The following is a 19,866-nucleotide window of genomic DNA, read 5'->3' on the forward strand; positions in this document are numbered from 1 at the left end:
ACTGACAACTGAGCGAAAAAAATACTGAGCAAAATATGACTCATATTTGTTTATGACAAGACTGAAGGTTTGCCACCTCATCCAAGAAACACAGACTATTCTCCTTATTGAAACTGATATAGCATCACTGTATTAGAAGGTTTATTTATGTAACAATTACCTTACTTGTATTTTAACAATTTTGACACCCCATCATTAACTTTAATCTTCATACCTCCAGTAACTGATTCATTTAATAAAATTAATAATACAATTAATATTTATTAAATATGAATTTTACTATCAGATTTTACACAGTTTTGTTTCCACACAGCCTGATCCATTCTGCTGCTAAACCTGTGAATTGATGTTACACTGGAGAGAGATTGATATATCGTTAGCTATTTGCACATATAATGCTATCGGCATTCATAACAGCCAACTAATGAACATTTAAAAGAAAGACGAGAGAAACACCCTTCAACAGCGATATGAGTGTTGATTTTTGCATAACTTGTCCACCAGAGGGCACTTTATGAGTTCCATGTTGGCAATATTTGCTGGGAACAAACCAGCTGATCCAAACAGGTTACATGAGTAATGACGACTTCAACTCAGTTTTATTTAAATAGCATCAAATCCCAACAACAGCTGCCTAAAGGTGCTTTGTATTGAAAGCTAAAGACCCTACAATAACATACCCTAAAATTGATTTGAGACAAAAACTGCATTCTTATATTAACTTAAAAATGTTCATAAAGAACTACACATAAAAAGCATGTTTTGTATGTCTGGAAGAAAAATAAAGCAATAAATCGGCTGACATATCAGATTTTTATATCACCAAGTATTGGTATAGGTTTAAAATTGTGTATTTTTAATGAAAGCCAACTTCCTTTTAAATGAGTCCTTTAATTCTTCCTTAGCAACATAGAGGGACACTAAGTGAGAAACATAGTTTGGAAGTTTCAGCCGGAATTGCCGGTGGCTTTCCCACTCTGGCTTGACACATGAAAAGAGAAAACAGATGATACCTGGACTCGTGCTAATTTTCCACTGGTCTGCAGTGAATATGTTTTCATTCACCTTCTTCACTGCTCTTACAGCTCCGTTCACAAACTGTTCCTCAGCTTTTCCAAGGTTGTCTGGTGCACTCACCTTTGTGAACTAAAGTCCTGCTGGGAAGACAAACACTGAAATGCAATCAGAGGTGAACCAGACTGGTTATGTGGCACAATAAATAATGTCTGCTCAGGTTTTTAAAGACCAACTTGTATTAGAAGACTGGAGATCTCAAAGACTTCTTTGACTTTAAGATTCAAATTACCCATATTTATCTCTATTCTTTTTTGAGGGCACATTAATTAATAAACAGTCTGCTATTCATAACTGCTTATCTTGAGACTCTGTGGAGGGTAAAGCGGCTGCCTGAGCTTGCACGATGTGGTATATTTCACTTTAGATGGGAGCCAAATCATACCAAAACACTCAGGACCAAATCCTCACCACAACCACATGTCTCTCTCCAGAATGGCTGCTGAGCTCAGATGGGAAAAGCCCACGGGAGTGCAGGACATAGCCACGGACATTGTTTTTGAGGTAATATTTCCATTAGGTCATATGAGATCACATTTGCCAGAGTTTTCTAACCATTACCAAACCAAGATTAGGCACTCATCAAAAAATGGAAATGGTCAAGAAAAAGAACCGACCAATAAGTCATAATTTAGAAAATTTAAAAGACTTGCTGTTTGGTTCACAGAGTTTGACTCAACAAAATGATTTCTCACACCATAGCAAACATTCAGAAAGTACCGTAAATTCATTTATTTTCATTTACAGTATAGACTGTAAGCATCTCTTATAAGCAGTGTCTCACAGTAAGTTGTGATTTCTTCTGTTCTGTATGAAATAATGAGAGTGCAATGTTAATCCCTGCAATTACTGTCATCAAAACATTCATAGTTTACATCAGAAAATACATAGAGAGTGCATTGTGCAGCATTTTGGCCGCCAGCAAACTATAACACCCTGGGAGCACTTGTCATTCTGATGGCACTGTTTCAATCGTTACCTTAAATATTTACTTTTGAGAGATAAATCCAGAGCAAGTTATGATCAATACATTTTGCAGCGCTGTTTAAATGAGTTATGTTCAGGACTAGCACCTCTGTTTTGGAAATGCTACAGACAAGTCAGGAAACAGACTACACAGAGAGAGAACAGAAATACATGTTTGGTAATTGATAAGGTGCATTCAAAAATGATAAATTAGGAGAAAGTGTTGGTCAAAGATTAAACAAATGTAAGGCAGAAAGAGTAGAAAATGTAAAAATCACCTTTTTATCACTAGCAATCCGAGCATTTATGTTCAGGAAAAGTCAGGACAGTGGCCAGATTTATTAATTTCCCACATGCACTTCCAATATGTTCCTGCTAAATTATGGTAAGTTTCTTATTTATTTATGTTCAGGCACACATTTAATGTAATGTTGTGACTTAGATGTTGTTTCATCGACACACAAAAGTGGATAAATACCTAATGAGGTGCTTATTATTTGTTGTACGACTTCATTAGACTGTAACAACAGCACATTAAAATATTAATTCTTTATGACTCTTCACTGCTGAATTTTAAATCTTTGCTAAAAGGCTCCGTGTTCCAGAATAAATACCAGAAACATGATGTGTCTGACTTTAGTGAAAGTGCCGAAGCTATTCAAGGTCAAATATTAAACGATACACCTAGCCTCAAGACAAGATGAGTCACATGATTTGCATTCTCATGATCTGAGCATTCAGATGATGCCATCAGGCCCAGTGAATGAGGAGATTACCTTGACATAAATGAAAGTGGTACTGAGAGTACAATTTGATGATGAAGTCTTATTCATTCGATGCTAGCACAGCACTTATTGTTGGAGCTTTTTTTTTTTTACTTAAAAATGTGCTGCGTAACAGCTTTCTGTTAAATAAAGCATCAAATGCAACATCAAAAAACAAAACAAAAAAAAAACAGAAAATAAAAACATCAAAAAGTACAACCATAGAAATGCTTCCCCTTTGCCAAAAACAGTGACTCAGCTTTGGTAGAAGTGCTTGGTTGCCACCAGTAAAGAAGTCTGTGGTTGTACTCGGAATTGTTATTGTGTAGAGTTCTGCATTTCTATTGTTCACTGTTGCCTAAATGCCAACTCAACTGAAGATTGGTTAACAATAATTTTAAGGTCTGCAAATGTAAAATACAATGTAATATGAAATATTCCCCACTTGTAGCGTGAGACTTTAAACCATGCCAATAAAACAGACTGGGGAGTCTACAGGTATGGACACAATGCAGAGAAGTCTCTCCATCTCTCACTTCTTCCTCCTCTCTCCTCCACATCTCAGTGATACCGAGAAAGGCTGAGAAGTCCAACTCATAACACTTTGGTCAAGAGGTCATTTGTTTATTCTGGGCCAGTGAAAAGCGTAACCAGCAGCATTTTCATTCCTCGCATTGGAGTGAGGACAGAGGATAACCAGTGGTGTTTTGTTTTTACTGGATTTTAACTCATAGAGAAGAAATGTCTCCGTGCACAACGTAAGCCATGCACAACATTTTTAATCACCATTTATGGAAAATGGATTTGTGTCAAATTTCAGAAATCCAGAGTTTTATGTTTGGCTGATTATCTTTTCCCATTCTGGTTTTATGTTTTGCACAAACGCTGCATATTTATGACTCGTAAACGCCATAAACTTAGATAAGCAGTTCCTGCACAAGCTACAAGCTCCAAGAATGCATTTTCAAAAATAACAATTTCTTTAAAAATCATTGGTGGTGAAGTACAGAACAACACAAACATATTTAAATTCATGTAAGTTTCCACTTCGCATTAGTATCCCACAAGAAAAATGATGGACTTTCATTATTAATAATGCAACTGAATTCTGTCTTTTGTTGCGCTTCTGTTGTTTGTTAAATTTCAAACATCTGGTGTGTAGTAGAGACCTAGCATTAAAAATGTGCATACGGCAATCTGAGTTACAAAGCTGATGTCACCTGAGTAATTCACAGGTAAAAAGGCTAAATTATAAAATTCTCTCAAAGTAATCAGCTACTTGCAGACACCAAATGCCTTCTAAAGACGGCTAAGTGTTGGCAGTAGGACTATGAAGCAATAAGCTGAAATGTTAATTCATCCTCTTTACATCTGGTTAGTCTCTCATATAATCATGCAGCAATATAATGCACAGAATCCACATATCCATTGCTATTAGTTAATATCATTCAGACTTTAAGTGGGCATTAAGATTAATTTAATGCAAAAGTGTAGTAAAAGGGCATAAATAAAACAGGCCTGATGTGTTTGTCTAAACTTTTAGCTAAGGAATATTGCTTGCATTCTTTAGCGTGATGTATAGATAGAGGAATGACACACAGTTATGACACTTAGCTGAGTTGAAAGTTATAGGTCTGGTCGCAGATTTGTTGCCAAGGTGGTACACTTGGTTACATGTTGGTGATAACTACTGGGCTCTTCTACGTTGGATTTAAAATGATCAAATGGTCATAATGTATGCAGTTCATTTCTCATTTCATGCTTCAGAAATTGACACTGAAGGGTTTGAAGCTAACCACATAAACCAAAGAGTGAAACTAAAAATATACAAAGGAACAGCAATGATTCCAAAGTGCAGTGTCAGTTTTATTGAACTGAGATAAAATCAAATATACATTTTAAAACAGTTGAACTACGTACTGATCTCAGATTCTCTGTTGGTGAGAGTTTCAGGTGTCATATGCTACATTTGCTATTAATGGACAATATTAGAATGTGCCCAGAAATTTTTTAAAAATTCCCACTTAAGTTTAAATAAATAAAGAATGAAAGCACCAACAGTAAAAATGAAAAATAATGGGATATTAAATTGTGAGGGACACAACTGGAACACACTTTTTGGTTTTAAAGTTTTACCTGCAATGTTGTGCAAAGAGGAAAAAGTTTTGTTTTTTTAATAATAATATTAGTAATTTTGATCATGTGATTCAGATACAGTTTTAATAAAGCTGCAGTTAACAGTAGGTTAATCATATTCTGAGGGCTTCAAGTATAAAATCGACCCTTTGTAAAGCACATGTTTGTATATTTTGTTGTTCACACAGCAAAGGCTCACTCTGTAGCTGTAGCTCAGGCGGTAGAGCAGGTCATCTTCTGATCGGAAGGTTGGTGGTTCGATTCCTGGCTTCCCCTAGTCTGCATGCCAAATATCCTTGGGCAAGATATTAACCCCAAATTGCTCTCCGGTGCATCCATCGGAGTATGAATGTGTGTGAATGTTACTTAGAAAGCACTTAGAGCAATGTGCTTGTGCGAATGGGTGAATGCACAAGTGCTTTGAGTGCTCAGAAGAGTAGAAAAGCGCTATATAAGAACCACTCCATTTACTCTCAGTCAAGAGTTTTAAGGCAGATCATTATATCCTGTGGCTGTAACTGATCTTCTGCGCTGCATCACTCTCCATATTAAAAGCCGCACTTCACTGACAATGTGGTTTTCCTGCAGTTAAAGTTTCCATAGCTTTTCTCCTTATTCAGAGGAATCAAAGACATGTTTTACATTCAGCCTGCCAAAATACGCAGACAAGGCTAGAAGTCTGCCAGTGTGTTATTCTGTAATGTTCCTCCTTGCTGTTATGTCGTATTCACTGTTGAAGTGAAGCAAAGGCACAGTGAAACAGGATTGAGATGAGAAACGGCCTAAAAGAGCCAGCACTGAACAGAACTGGGGCTATTTGGAAAGGTGACGTCTTCCAGCTGGGAGGAGCTGGTAGAAATTACTGGAGTAAAAACATACCGACCTCACTCTGCAACTGGACTGAGGACTGAAACCTTAAAGTACAAGATAATGTACTTTCATAGTTGATCCATATTTATTGTGAGCAAAAAACTCAAATAATTTAAGCACCCACTCACATCACATGTGATGACAGTACTAAGGAGACTTGTCTGGGCCCAACTGAGATTGCAGGTGAAAACATCTCTCAGCTCTCTGAAGTTTCCACATCAGCCAGTTCTGGCTGATGGTCTGGGAGAAATCTTCTGCATGTGAATAAGACTGAAGAAATTGTGATCAGGGGATGAACAGGCTCTATTTTGAAGGACGTTGTGATCCTTTTCCATCAGCCAGTTGAGACAGGCACAGTGTCCTTTGCTCTGGTCTGCTGGTGGGGCAGTATCAGAACTGGTGACCAACAGACTGAATAAACTGATTAGGAAGGCTGTCTCTGTGATTTGGTGCAAACTGTGGTAAAGAACAGGGAACTGATCCAACTGTTATGCATCGTGAATAATCCTGACCACATTTTGCATCACTTACTGGACAGGAAGAGATTCCAACAAACTGATTCAGCTACGCTACCACAAAGAGAGATGCAGGGAATCTTTCATACCACATGCAATTACCCTCTATATTACAACACATCTGATCTTTCACATTAGCACTTTACCCTACATTCTTAACACACTGAAGTAACTACTACACTTGACATTGTTATAACAAGCCATTTAAATTTTAAATTGTACTCTATTAACCATTTAAAGTCAGTTTTTTACTTGTTGACTTTAAAAATATTTTATTTTCTGCATGCAATTATTTTATTTTATTAAGATACATAAAACACAGCTTCTTTAAGCTATAGGCAACATGCTTTTATGTTTATCTGAATTTTTAAATACTGTACTGAAGGAATTTCCCAAAGGTGCAACAAATAAATAAATCGTTCCAGTTTTTGTTTTTAATCCTGTCCAGCAGGACTGTCATCACTCTAGCAGTTTTCTGTTTGGAGGAATAAGACTTGTTAGTCCCCCACTGTTTCCCCTATTTAATTTTCAGTGTATAGTGCTACTGATGAATTTGGATTTTTTATTTACTATGAACAAAACCATGACAACAATTAAGATGACTACAACAGCACTCTTTTAATAGAAAATGAATCACTGTTTTTCCTTTCTTTACTTTTTTCCCCTGATGTATCCAGTTGTCCTCATTAAATAAATTACATCCATGTTCGCCACGACCGCACAGTAACATAAGCATGATTCATTGATTAACTGTAATTTCATGTGTTTTCAAACAAGGCAGCGAATCCCAGAAAGAGCTGATTGACCACATCACCCTACAAAACTTCCAGAGAAAGAGGGTTTAATTTTTCCTTCAGTGTGGCAGAGCTTCAGGACAGTGATGACAGATGTGACTAAAGGACAGCAGAGGTGAAACGATGGCTGGAAACCAACAGTAAAGTTCATGCTGCTTCCGTCACTCCAGCCATATGTGTATCAGTCATATTTCCTCCTCTTGTGTGGTCAACTTTCAGTCAGGCTTTGGTTTCAGCTGGAATCTTCTTTGTTGATTTTTTTTCTTGCTTGCCAAGGAGAGTGAGCCTGCAAAGTCATTTAAGTGTGATTTTATCACTTGAATCGATTTTTAAAAAATCATGCCTCCAAGGCACGAGACATGTTTTGCCCCAGAAATAATATAATGAGACGATGATCCGTGGCACGATGAAAGGATGTTATTTAGTATATGCAAGAATTGTAGGAACAAGATTGCCCGTCTAATATAGTTTGTCTGACAAAATTGGCAACCAAGCATCATAATTTAGCTCGCTGCCTGTAAATTGCATTTTCTCTGACCCCAGGGCCCAGGTTGCTTGAATCTTCATGTGATCCAGATTAGGGCTGTTTGTTGATTCATTTGATAGTACTTTGTATACTGCCTACAAATTATATGCGTTCTGGTCGGCTCTGTACCTCACTATTTACATCCCAAGCTAATCTAGGAAGTAGAGTGTCCTTTATTTAGAAAGGTGGAATGTAAGGGTCTGGAGGTTGTATTGTCCTGGCACTGACCTGCAGTGAATGTTTATTTCATCCACCATGACCGCAGTCTTTCCCTAACCACAGCTAGATTGTAGCTGCTATGCGCACACATTGCAAAAAATAAAGAATTTCAAAAGTGTTGGCACCGGAGTTTTAAACAAGACAAGAGAGTCTACAGCTAGGCTGTACTTACGCTAAGTGCCACTTTCTTTATGCTAACATGCTCACAATGAGAGCGCTAACATAATGGTTTTAACAGTTGTGTTTTTCGCCATGTTCACCTTCTTATTTTAGCACGTTAGCATGCTATCATGAGCTAATTGCAAAGTGGAGCTGAGACTGATGGACTGTCATTACTTTTTGCAGGTATCAGGTGAGACATCAAAATATTGTCATGGTTGTGGCAATAGATGAAAAGTGTCAGATGATTCAAATCAAATCATGTCATTACACAACAATCCCTCCAAGAGTGGTTGAGTCTTTTCACTCAAAACTGCAAATTTCAACCTCATGGTGGTGCAAGACGAGAAGTCAAAGGATAAAGAGAGTCACAGAGATGCAGCTTCTAGAAGTTTCACAGAGATTTTGACATACTTAATAGGATATCTATATAGTGGAAGCATCTTCATAGCAAGGAAAGTTGATTCCGTGCTTCCTTTATTACCTATTTTAGTAGAGGACACATTGGACCGTCCTATATGAAAGGAATGGAGTCAATAAAGTCCTAAAACTCATACTGATGTACAAATTCAAGGTCAAAAGGGGACTAGAACCTATCCCAGCTGTCATAGGGCAAGAGGCAGGGTACACCTTGGGCAGGTCTCCAATCTGTCAGTCGGTCACTGAGCTGACGTATATAGACCGACAACCATTCACACCTACCAAGCTGATTTAGAATCACCAATAACCTAACTCATTGCTTTTTGGACTGTCGGAGGAAGCCACAGGGACAACATGCAAGGCCCCAGACTGGATTCAAACCCAGGAAATTCTTGCTATAAGTCAACAGTGCTAACCACCCCTGGCCAAGGACATGCAATACTACTATTTTCCCCACACTAACTCACTTTCACATTGACTAGGACAGGTTTGGAGTGTGTGTGTGTGTGTGTGTGTGTGTGTGTGTGTGTGTGTGTGTGTGTGTGTGTGTGTGTGTGTGTGTGGACTGAAGACTTTTATATCTGTTGTGTTTGGGTGTTAACTGGGGACGTGTGTGTTGAGTGTGACTCTTCTCTGGTCTTGTGCCAGTAAACACTGCTGTCTCTTATTCTCTTATAAACAGCTCAGACTTAAGTTAATACTTGAATTTGTGTTTATTTTTCCTGTTCCTGTTTGCAGGCCAGTGTCAGCTAAAAAAGGCTGGTTGAAGGCAGGGTTTGGCCTTCTGAGGCTGAAATGATTCCCAGCCATGCAAGATCATCAGTCAAAAAAAGAAATTTACCAATTTTTACCAGACAACCAGCCTGCAGTACAGCTATGCATAGCACTATGACAGCTTTTATTCTTGAGGAACTGGACTGTGGACTTTTTTGATTCGATCTGTTGTATTTATGCAAAATACATTTTCTTTTAAAATTATGTTTAATGTATTTTACCTGTAACTGAGCCTGCTCAGTCAGACCTAGAATCTGTGTGTGAATCTGAATAATGACGCTAGAAAGAATGGTGAGAAAAAAGTGAGGCGATTAAGCTTCATTCAAAGATGCATGTTTATACGAATTTTAAAGCTTCTGAGATATTTCTGGACCAAAGATTTCTGCAGGGCTAGCAGCCCTAAAAAACTTCTTATAGAGTCATTTAACACAATCCAGAGTCATCCAAAATCAAGAGTAAGACAATGTGCTTCCATGTTGTGTTTATGCAAAAATCCCTTTTGGGATCATAGTGTTGTATAGGTGTCATGTCGTGTTTGTGCTCTCAGATGTGCAGCAAACACAGCTCCATGTTGATAGCCTTGTTCGTGGTTACCTGCTGTGTTTTTTTTTCTTCGGGTGGAGATTAAAGAGTCAGTCACAGTTCTAGTTTAGTGAATGCTGTTTTTGAGTCAACCTGGATGTGGGTCCACAAATTCTTGGAAGGATTCCTTGCTCCTGCAAGATGTACTTTTTTTATTTTTTAAGTATGCAGTGTACTACATACAGATATACATGATATCTGACACAAGGAAAATTGGGAGAAATCATTGTGATGTTCTCCAGGTATCATGCATCCAGAATCCAGCGTCATCTGTGTTGCGGGGGAAAGTTTTGGCTAAAGTATGCAGTTCTGTTGTGTATGTTCTGTATGTTGGGTTTCTTATTATGTTTACAGGTCTAGATTAGATTAGATTAGATTAGATAGAACTTTATTAATCCCTCGGGTGGGTTCCTCTGGGAAATTCGATTTCCAAAAAAGCACAGCACCGACAGAAGTTACAGAGTTACAGAATATTATATATATATATATATATATATATATATATATATATATATATATATATATATATATATATACATATATATATATATATATATAATACACACACACACACACATATATATATATAAATACAGAGACAATATAAATAAAATATACGAAGGGGATAAATAGAATAAATAGGAATAAAAATAAAAATACAAGTGAATTGCACATTTCAAGTATTGAGTCTATTGCACCGTTGACTATTTACAAAAGTATTGCACAAAAGGTATTGCACAGTGAGGTGAAGAGGCACTACAGCTTAGTTGTTCCCCCCTCCTTTGTCCTCCTGTTTCCCCTCCCTCTCCCCTCCAGGGAGGAGTTAAACAGTTTGATGGCGTGTGGGACAAAGGAGTTTTTAAGTCTGTTAGTTCTTGTCTTTGGGAGAAGCAACCTGTCACTGAACAGACTCTTCTGGTTGTTAATGGCCGTGTGCAGAGGATGTCTGGCATGTCTACAGCAAAGAGTTAAATTCATTTTTTCAGTTGTCAAGTAATTAAAAACACATAAGTATGATAAATCAATGAGAAAATCCAGGCCTGCAGAAAAGTAGATTTTTAACTGCCAAAAGAAACCATTATGTTCTTACTTACGGCAAAGAGACATGATAAATGCTTGTTTTCATTTGTTCGTCAATTCCCGTCATTCCCTAGGAGCAACTGAAACAGATTAAATCATCCCTGAACTATTTTAAGAGAAAAACACAGAAAGCAGCAGGATTCTGAAGCATGAAGTGCTATTCTGATTACTGAATGAATCAAACTGTGAGGTAGCGTAGTGAGACGGTGTAGTGAGATAAATACTTCCTCTGGAGAGCCACTGTTTTGAATCCCTTCAGCAGCTGGAGTAGATCTGATCTTCCCTGGGCTGTAATGATGACTGCAAGAAAACAAAAAGAATGTACACCACATAAAAGCAGCTCCCAAACACAGGCCAGAGACTTCTAGGCTTTGTTGTCACCCTGCTTTCAAATTGTATCAGTGACATTTTTCCATCTTTGTCAGTGTAAGACTACTTAAGCTGTTTCTACTTATTCTTAATTCCAGTGACCTGATTTTTGTCTCATTATTTTTTAAATCAAAAGCTTGATCTCAGTTGTTTCCACTTAAAATGTCCCAAACGTGCATGCAACTGCAGAACGTGCTGTTCTTGTTCACATGTCCTAGAAAGGGACAAAATCATTGCATTTATTTAAGGCCAAGAAAACATCTCAAGCCCCAGCAAGATTGATTTTTAGACTATGGTTTTGAAAAAAGTTGCACCCACATTGCAGATCCCTGCAGATCAGCAAATACTAGTGGTCAACCTTTCATTCTTTTAACCAAAAGAAAAGAATAAAATTTCATGCCTGTTGTTATAAGGTGATGTTTTAAACCACTAATTACTGCTGAAAATAATAATAAGAGAATTTGTTTTTTGGGGGGGATGTAACCTTTTTCTGCAAGACGGAAGTTAAAAATAGATTTTATTATTTGACCCCTGCAGTCTGCACATGTTTCAGTGAATCAAAGCACCCACACCTACCATGCATTGCCAGATTTGTTTGCAATTAGTACATGTGCTTGTAATCCTGAGCACACAGGCACATGTGCAAAACATTTGGTCTAAAATACAGAGATGAGGGATTTTTCCCCCCCCTTTTTTTAAACCATCTGTAAAATTAATAGCATTAAAAGCTCTGAATGCATGCGATGAACACTGCAGCTTCATTTTTTTTACAAGCTATACTGCCCAGTGTAGGAGGATTTATACACTTAGACATAGCAGAATTTTTCCATCTCATACATCACCACCGGATGGTGCCTCATAAGAACAGAATAGTAAATTAAATAATGTGTTACAATCCCTTAAACCAAACCATTATCCTGTTTAAATGTTTCACTGTCATGTGTTTTGCAACCCAGAGGAAGGCAACTACAACTGAAAGTCCAGCTGGAACCAGTATGAACCTTGTCCGACTTTTTCCTCATTTCCATACACTTTGAAAGTAGGTTCCAGAAATCCCTACAAACCTAAGCCACACAGTTTAAATCCTATGTCATTTGTTATTCTGACTGATGATGTAGCTCTCAGACAGATTATACTTGACGTTGTCCATTGTCCTGCTGCATGACCCAAGTGAGCTTGAGTTTCAGGGCACTAACTGATGGTTGGACATTGTCCTTCAGCAGAATTCATGGTTCCATCAATTACGGCAAGTGGTCCAGGTTCTGAAGCAGCAACGCAGCCGGAGACCATCACGCAACCAGCACCACGCTTTGTGGCAAACATGAGCCGACCCTTTTTGTTCAGGAGTGGGTTTCACTTGGAATTCTCCCATGTTGTCCCGTCTCTTTCTTATTGTTGAATCATTAACTCTGACCTTAACTGGGGCATACACGTCTGCAGCTCATTAGATGCTGTTAGGGGTTCTTTTGTGACCTTCTTGATAAGTACCATGGCTCTCACTGTGGCTCACTGGAATCCCAAAGCCTTAGGAATTCATCTGTAATCCCTTACAAACTGAAAGAAGTCGTTATATTATGGAATGAGGTTTTGCTTTTTGAGATCTCGCTTCACTTTGTCAGACAGGTTTTATTTAAGTAACTTCTTGTTTCAACAGGTCTGGCAGTTATCTACCCGGGATCTTTTAAGATCTTTTAATTTATTTTGTTTATTTTCAGTTTCTCTTCTACTTGCCTGATTACCTGGCCTCCATGTTTAATAGACTTGCTTAGGATTCTGCATATATCTGTTAGATCTGGTGTGACATTCAGTCATTTTATTGAAAAGTACAAAACAAAAAGTCGAAATGTGGGCAAAAAAATGTGAAAAAAGGAAAACAAGGGGAAAAGGACAAGTGAACACATTTTGATGTGAACACGATTAACTTAGTGGGCACAATTCACTCTCAGTCTTCAGCTATCAGATACTCAGTGGGCCTGGACTGTTTATTTCCCTGTAGCTGATTAACTTATGTGACCCATACTGGTGTACAATCCATGCAATGAGGAAGTGTGCTTATGTTTTATCCTTTTTATTAAGTGCTGGACTACACTCTTAATTAAATTCATCACACTTGAGTCAGCCAAAGCTAAAAATCTGAAGCCAACACAGAATTACCAAAAACTGCAGTTCCTCTACCAGCCACATGAGGCAGGCAATAGGGTGATGGGTGTGACGGGTGGATGCTGACACAGGCAAGTATCGGTGCTTCTCCTCTGCTCAACTGGCTCAGTTGTACTAGACCCTAATCCAATCTCAAAGACAAAAGATGAGAACAGCTGAAACACTAACGTCAAGTCATAAAAAGTAGACTTTGCAACCCGGGTACAACCATCCTATCTGGGTGTAGGAACATAAAACACAAAGAGCCAAAATACAGTCTTATTCATAAGGCTCTAAAACAGCTGACCACATGTGCTAAATAAGAAGCTAGACCTCAATAAGAAACAGATGTTTTTATGTGAAGGAACAAGAAACTCAGCGTGACAAAGCCTGAAAAAGCACGAAGAAACTGGAAATATCCGAGTGCATCACACCCTAGCTCTTGATTTGACAAACGTTGCCACAACATTGCCAATCAAAATAGAGGCTGGAATTGCAACTAAACAAACTCTGAGGTCATTTAACACCAGAAAAAGAAAAAAAACAAAGGTTTATATAAGAATTTTTAGAAAACAGTGATAAATTGCCCCTCAAGTAAGCAGGAAGAGAGAAGGCTATCAGCTGTTAAGTACACCTTTCCCCATGTGTATTTCTACCACTCACAACCATCACAGCAGCTTTTGTTGTATATTAGAATAATAATCAGGAAGAAGGGGAAGCTGAAAACCACATACTCTTAGGCACTAATTGATCATGTGTGGTTTCTCTGAACCGTTGGACTGCAGGACCAGCCGTTCATTCACAATTTAACTAATGTTGAGGTTGCACTCATTTCAGCAGTGGTGTGGTGTGGGAAAACAACGTATGTGTGGGGAAACCAAGGGAGAGGTCTGCTAAATGAATAAGGCACTAAATTAGACCTCAAGTTGCTAGGACACAACAAACCACTTAGCAATGAATAATAGTAAACCACAGAATGACACAGAGACCACAAACAACTCTTTGCTTTCCTAACACGCAGGATCCAACATTCAACAGCCATGTCACCGATGACAGGGTGTATTTATCACTGTACAGTAAGCTCATATGGGCTAACTCCATGGAAAACTGTTGGCTTTTTAACGTATCCCACAGGCAAGCATATGTTCCATGTTAAAACAGCACCTGCAATTAACTGTGAGACAGTACATGAATAACATGAAGAAAATTAGCCTTTTCTTGTCATTTATTCAGCATATCAGTGTATGAGTGTAATTTAGCATATGATACAATATGATGCACATATCATCCATCCATCCATCCATCCATTCTCTTCCATTTATCCCTATCAGGGTAAGTGGGGGCCTGGAGCTACCATAGTGTGAGAGGCAGGGCATATCCTGGAGAAAATGTTAGTCTGTTGCAGGACTAAAAAAGACAGGCAACCGTTTGGTTCACACCTACGGGCAATTTAGAATTGCCAGTTGACATGCAGTTGCCCCACTAACTGCATGTCTATGGACTGTGGGAGAAGGGCAGAGTACCCAAAGTCAATTCTGATCATTCTTGTTATAAATATGAAATATTTAAAAAATATTATTTTGCTTTGAAACGATGATATAAACTGAACATTGTCCTTTTATACTTTGGGGCTCCCAAAATGTTCTGTGACAAAATGTCTCGATTTCAGCTACATTCGAGATGCTACACACAGCCCCATCTTTCTTTCTTTCAGACAGGTTTCAGCAGTTATAGCGGTCTAACGCTGCAAGAACAATGACCCTGAGGCAATAACTCTTCACCAAACACAAACAAACTGGGGGTCAGACGTTGTAATGAATGCTTTCATCACAGTGCAGTTAAGCAATTTCGAGACTGCAACTTGCATTGCAACTGAAACAGAGACCAACCACTTCTTTGGTTAAAAAGTACACAGAATGAGCTTCTACAGACGCTTTCTGAACTTTTAAGCCTGTAACAAGATTTATGTGACGTTGGCAGTGGAATGTATCATGATAAATGAGCCACTGTCATCCCAATTGTGACCTTTGATGGCCGAGACAGCCCAAAGTACTACTACAGCAACTTATATTGTTGATGTGAACTGGATTTACTGATAATGGTTAAACGTTTCTTTTGGATGTAACAACAAGCTCCCTTTTGACGTTTTTTCCATCTGGCAGTTTGCACAAAATACCCTTCACATATATCATCAGGGCAGTGCAGTGAGAGTCCAGTCCTATTCACACACTGGGATAAACCGCAAAAATCAAGACCCTGTGAAGACAGCAGCTACATTTTTGAAATCACATTTTTGATTGGCTTGAATCTTAGTTTCATAAGATAACATAATAATTACCAAATGGCTCTTCAGTGTGAAAAGAGTAGTAAAGCATGATAGCTTTTAATATATCAGAGATAAATAAATTGAAAAAATCTCTGCTCTGCATATTACTATTTTGTTTATTTGTTGGTAATTTAGACATACTGTGAGTGATTTTTCCTCTTCCGCATGCCTATAGTATATACAGTTTCTTGATAACACCCTAATAGCCACAGGGGACACTGTGACAAAAGCAATAAATATTTATGAATTATTTATGACAGTGGTACAGTTGTGGAGTTAGCACTGTTGCCTCATAACAAAGAGGTTCTGGGTTCAAATCCACTGGTGTAAGTGTGTCAGGATACTGCATTGATCCCAGGAGAAATGATGTGATCACAGTTGTTCCAACACAGTGAGAACAGTGTCTAGTTTAAATAATACATATTTTTTACATTCTGCAATATCACAAAATACATCTAATTATAAATATCTTATATATATTTATATTACACAATATTATATTGTCCGTTTGTCATCGTTTGCCCGGTGATGGACCTTTACAGATTGTACCCAGCTCTCACCCACTGACAGCTGGGATTGTCACAGTCTGGCTGAGAAGCTGCCTGTGTGGAGTCGGAAAGAGGACCACACGAGAACAAAACTTAATCTTAACAGAAAAAGAGTCGTTTATTGAGGCTGGCAAAATAAATACAAAGGGCAAGGACGAAAACTAAACAATAACCTAAATTGGGTGGACTAACATTAAAACACGAAAAAAAACTTGAACATGGAGATCTAGCAATGATATACAGAAAAACCTGGAAACATGACATGAAAGCAGACAACCGGACGAGGAATGAATGAAAATACACAGGCTAAATACACACAAGAGGCGATCAGGGGAAATGCACACACGGGGAAACAGCTGACAAAATGAACATAACAATGTCACAGGGGAAGAGTAAAACTAAACACACTGAGCATAGAAACACAAGACCTCTTCAAAACAAAACATTAACCATAATGAAACGCAGACATGACAACATGAAGTTGACAACATAAAGCACAGACATGAGACACATGAGGGGCGACAGAGATTAAACACAGGGGTTGAAGACACAAGGGGAATCTAATAGACAGTGAACTATAACGGCAACCTAGGCATAAAAGAAATGAACTTAGGTAACCTAAAGAATGTAAACATAACCCATAAACCTCAAAATATATTAAAACTCAAAACGCTGGGTCAAATGACCCAGGATCATGACAGGAATAGGCTCCCTCGCATTCCTGAAATGGACACGCAGTTTAAAAAATGGAAAGATTAATATATAACTGTTATTATTTAGTTATTTATGACTATTAAGGACTGACACAATGCCAACACAATTTTTATTTTGTTCTGTGTAGCAAAACATATTCAGCTTACATGTATATGCTAAATATGGACTTAAAGTCCAGACTCTCAGAGGTTGACACTTATTGTCATTTTTGTACACTGTACCCTACGTTGGGTGCTGAGTTGTTATTGGGCAACTGAATCAAAATTGTTTTAAGGACAGGAGTGGCCCTTCCTTAGTAAGCGCTTGCTTAGGCTGTGAAAACAAAACGAAACCAATGAATCAAAGAGACGACAGGAACATTACGATAGCACAAATCAACAGTTTCAGTACAATCTGGCACTGATGAGCTCTGCAACATTAAAAAGAGCATGAAATCCAGAGCAGACAACTGTGGTGGATGACTAGAGAATCATTTAAATAGCAAAGAAAAGCTTCTTTGGAACATTTAGTCAAGTTTAAGAAAAGGTAGGCGCATGATTATCCAGGTCTGCCAAAAAAAAACATCCAAAAAAGCTAGAGCAGCTGCAGAAAAGGTCAACATGGACCAGGCTTGTAATCGTGCACATCGCAGCGTGTGCAACATCACCTGTAAAAAACATGGTGGAAAAAAAGACATAGAGATGCATGGACATGCATGGACATGCATGGACATGCATAGCTTCCAACTGCACTGTGCCACTAGTGTTTGAACATGACGGGACAAAAAGTCAAAAAATCAGCCTGATGAAGAGTGTGAAAAGCTTTACGTTCAGTTCAGATTCCACCAAATACGTCATGTCTGACCTTACAGTGAATGCTTTCATCACAGTGCAGTTAAGCAATTTGAAGGCTGCAACTTGCATTGTGACTGAAACAGACACCAAAGAGGAAGCAAAACATTTTTACCAACCACTTCTTGGTGATAAAGTACACAGAAAATGAGATGCTACAGATGCTTTCTGACCTTTCAAACCTCAGTGACACCTTAAAGCTTGAATCACCTGTAACAAGATTTATGTAGTGGTGAGGAACTCTGAAGTGTGAAGAGATTTAATTTCAGTTCTGATTCAATCAAATACCTCACTTTGTTTCTGCAGCACAAACTCAGGAGTTTTCCCACATCAACTCATTTGCCAACAAACAGACGGCTGCAGAAAACCCTGCCAGAGCTTCACAAAGTTGAACATTTATTTTATGATGTCCATGTGTTTCACACTTCAGACTGTGCTAATTTATCAAATTAAATTTGAGTCCCCCAAAATAGAGGAATCTGAGTAAAGATGGCAGTAATTCATCAGTGGTTAATGCAATATGTTACTGAACAGCTTGCCCCATCAACAAGCAGACAGTGTTTGATAAATGAACTCCACGCAGAGGCAGGAAACAGGAAGTATCGCCAATCCATCAGTTTCTCATTGCTTGAATCTTTGCTGATTCAAACTAGACATGAACCCTTGGAACTATGAAAAGCTAAAATAATCCCTGAGAATGTCTTTGATTTGGATTTTGATGGTTTTAATGACAGCATACACTCCAGCTGGAAACCACTGATTTCCATTAGCATTGGGCATTTTCATACATTCTGAACTTTCTTTCCTGTGCCTTGTGAACTCTGCTCAGATGGTTTCTCGATTTCACCACAAGGCACTTTACATATTTTGAAAAACCTGCCCATGTGGTTACACTTCTATGAAACCCTACAGAGCCATTGTTCTAAGTGGGAAAGTTTAGTCTGGTTGAGTTCTTGGCTTTTCTCCCACAGAGGCAAATCCCCATGCAGAAGCGCTGGTCCAGATGTGGCTCTGCAGCAGCTTAGCACTTGTTATTCTTTAATGTGACAAATCTTTATAGTCTTGTTGCTATGCAAGTTAAACAAGCTGCCGTAGGGAGATTCTCAGCTGACAGCAGCCTCACTGCTCTATGTGGCACTATGTACACCCGTGGAAGGAATAAATACATGCAGCCTTATTTGTATTCTTACCTTGATGGAAACCTCTACAGAGAATAAAGAACCATATTTGAGGAGTCAGGACTATTGATGAGGCGTCTGTTTTAATCACTACAGTATAGGAAGCTCTTTTAGTTGCAATATCTTGGATCTTACGTCGAGAGTTCTGGTGCAAAGCCACCAAATGTTCAAAACTTGATTTAACTCTATAGCTGTAAGATAATGAGCCAACTGTACATGTCCAATTAGTTTTGAGCCTCTATGTATAAAACTAGCTATAATTCTCAGGATGCTAAACTGGTATAATTAAATCTTAAAGTCTGCAGGTCGCATTTTATTGTTTTATTTGAATTCCACTGCAGTGTTGTAAAAAAGTCAAAACTATAAAATTGATCAGAATCCAAAAATATATGGCACTAACTGCATATATTGTAGTTATTTTCTTTCTTGCTGCAGATTTTTATGTTGGCACCATTTATGACAGGGAAGGGAATGAATAAAAGGTTCACGTCTAATTACTAAAACATCAAGTTTTCTAAAATAATCAACAGCTTGGAAAATCATGTGGTGGTTAGCAGCTATTCTGCATCGCAACAACAAAGTCTTTCAACTGATTGCCCCAGTCCTGGATTTATGCATGTGAAGAAGAGGCGAGTCCAAACCAAGCTAGGTTTTTACAATTGTACATTAAACTAAACATTTTTCTCAGTCTAAGCAGAATTAGTAAAGGAGACTTTATTGTAATATGGAAAAAATACATAAATAAATTTGACTTTGAAATGAAACCAATAGTGCCAAAAAATATACACATTTATTTTTGGAAACTAGAATCCATTATGTTTGTCAAGTCAATCTAAATGCAACATAACTGGACTTGATTGACTTAAATTGCTGCAACATCTAA

The sequence above is a fragment of the Aulonocara stuartgranti genome (assembly GCF_965226115.1).
Source record: "Aulonocara stuartgranti genome assembly, chromosome: 7".
Taxonomy (NCBI): Eukaryota; Metazoa; Chordata; class Actinopteri; order Cichliformes; family Cichlidae; genus Aulonocara; species Aulonocara stuartgranti.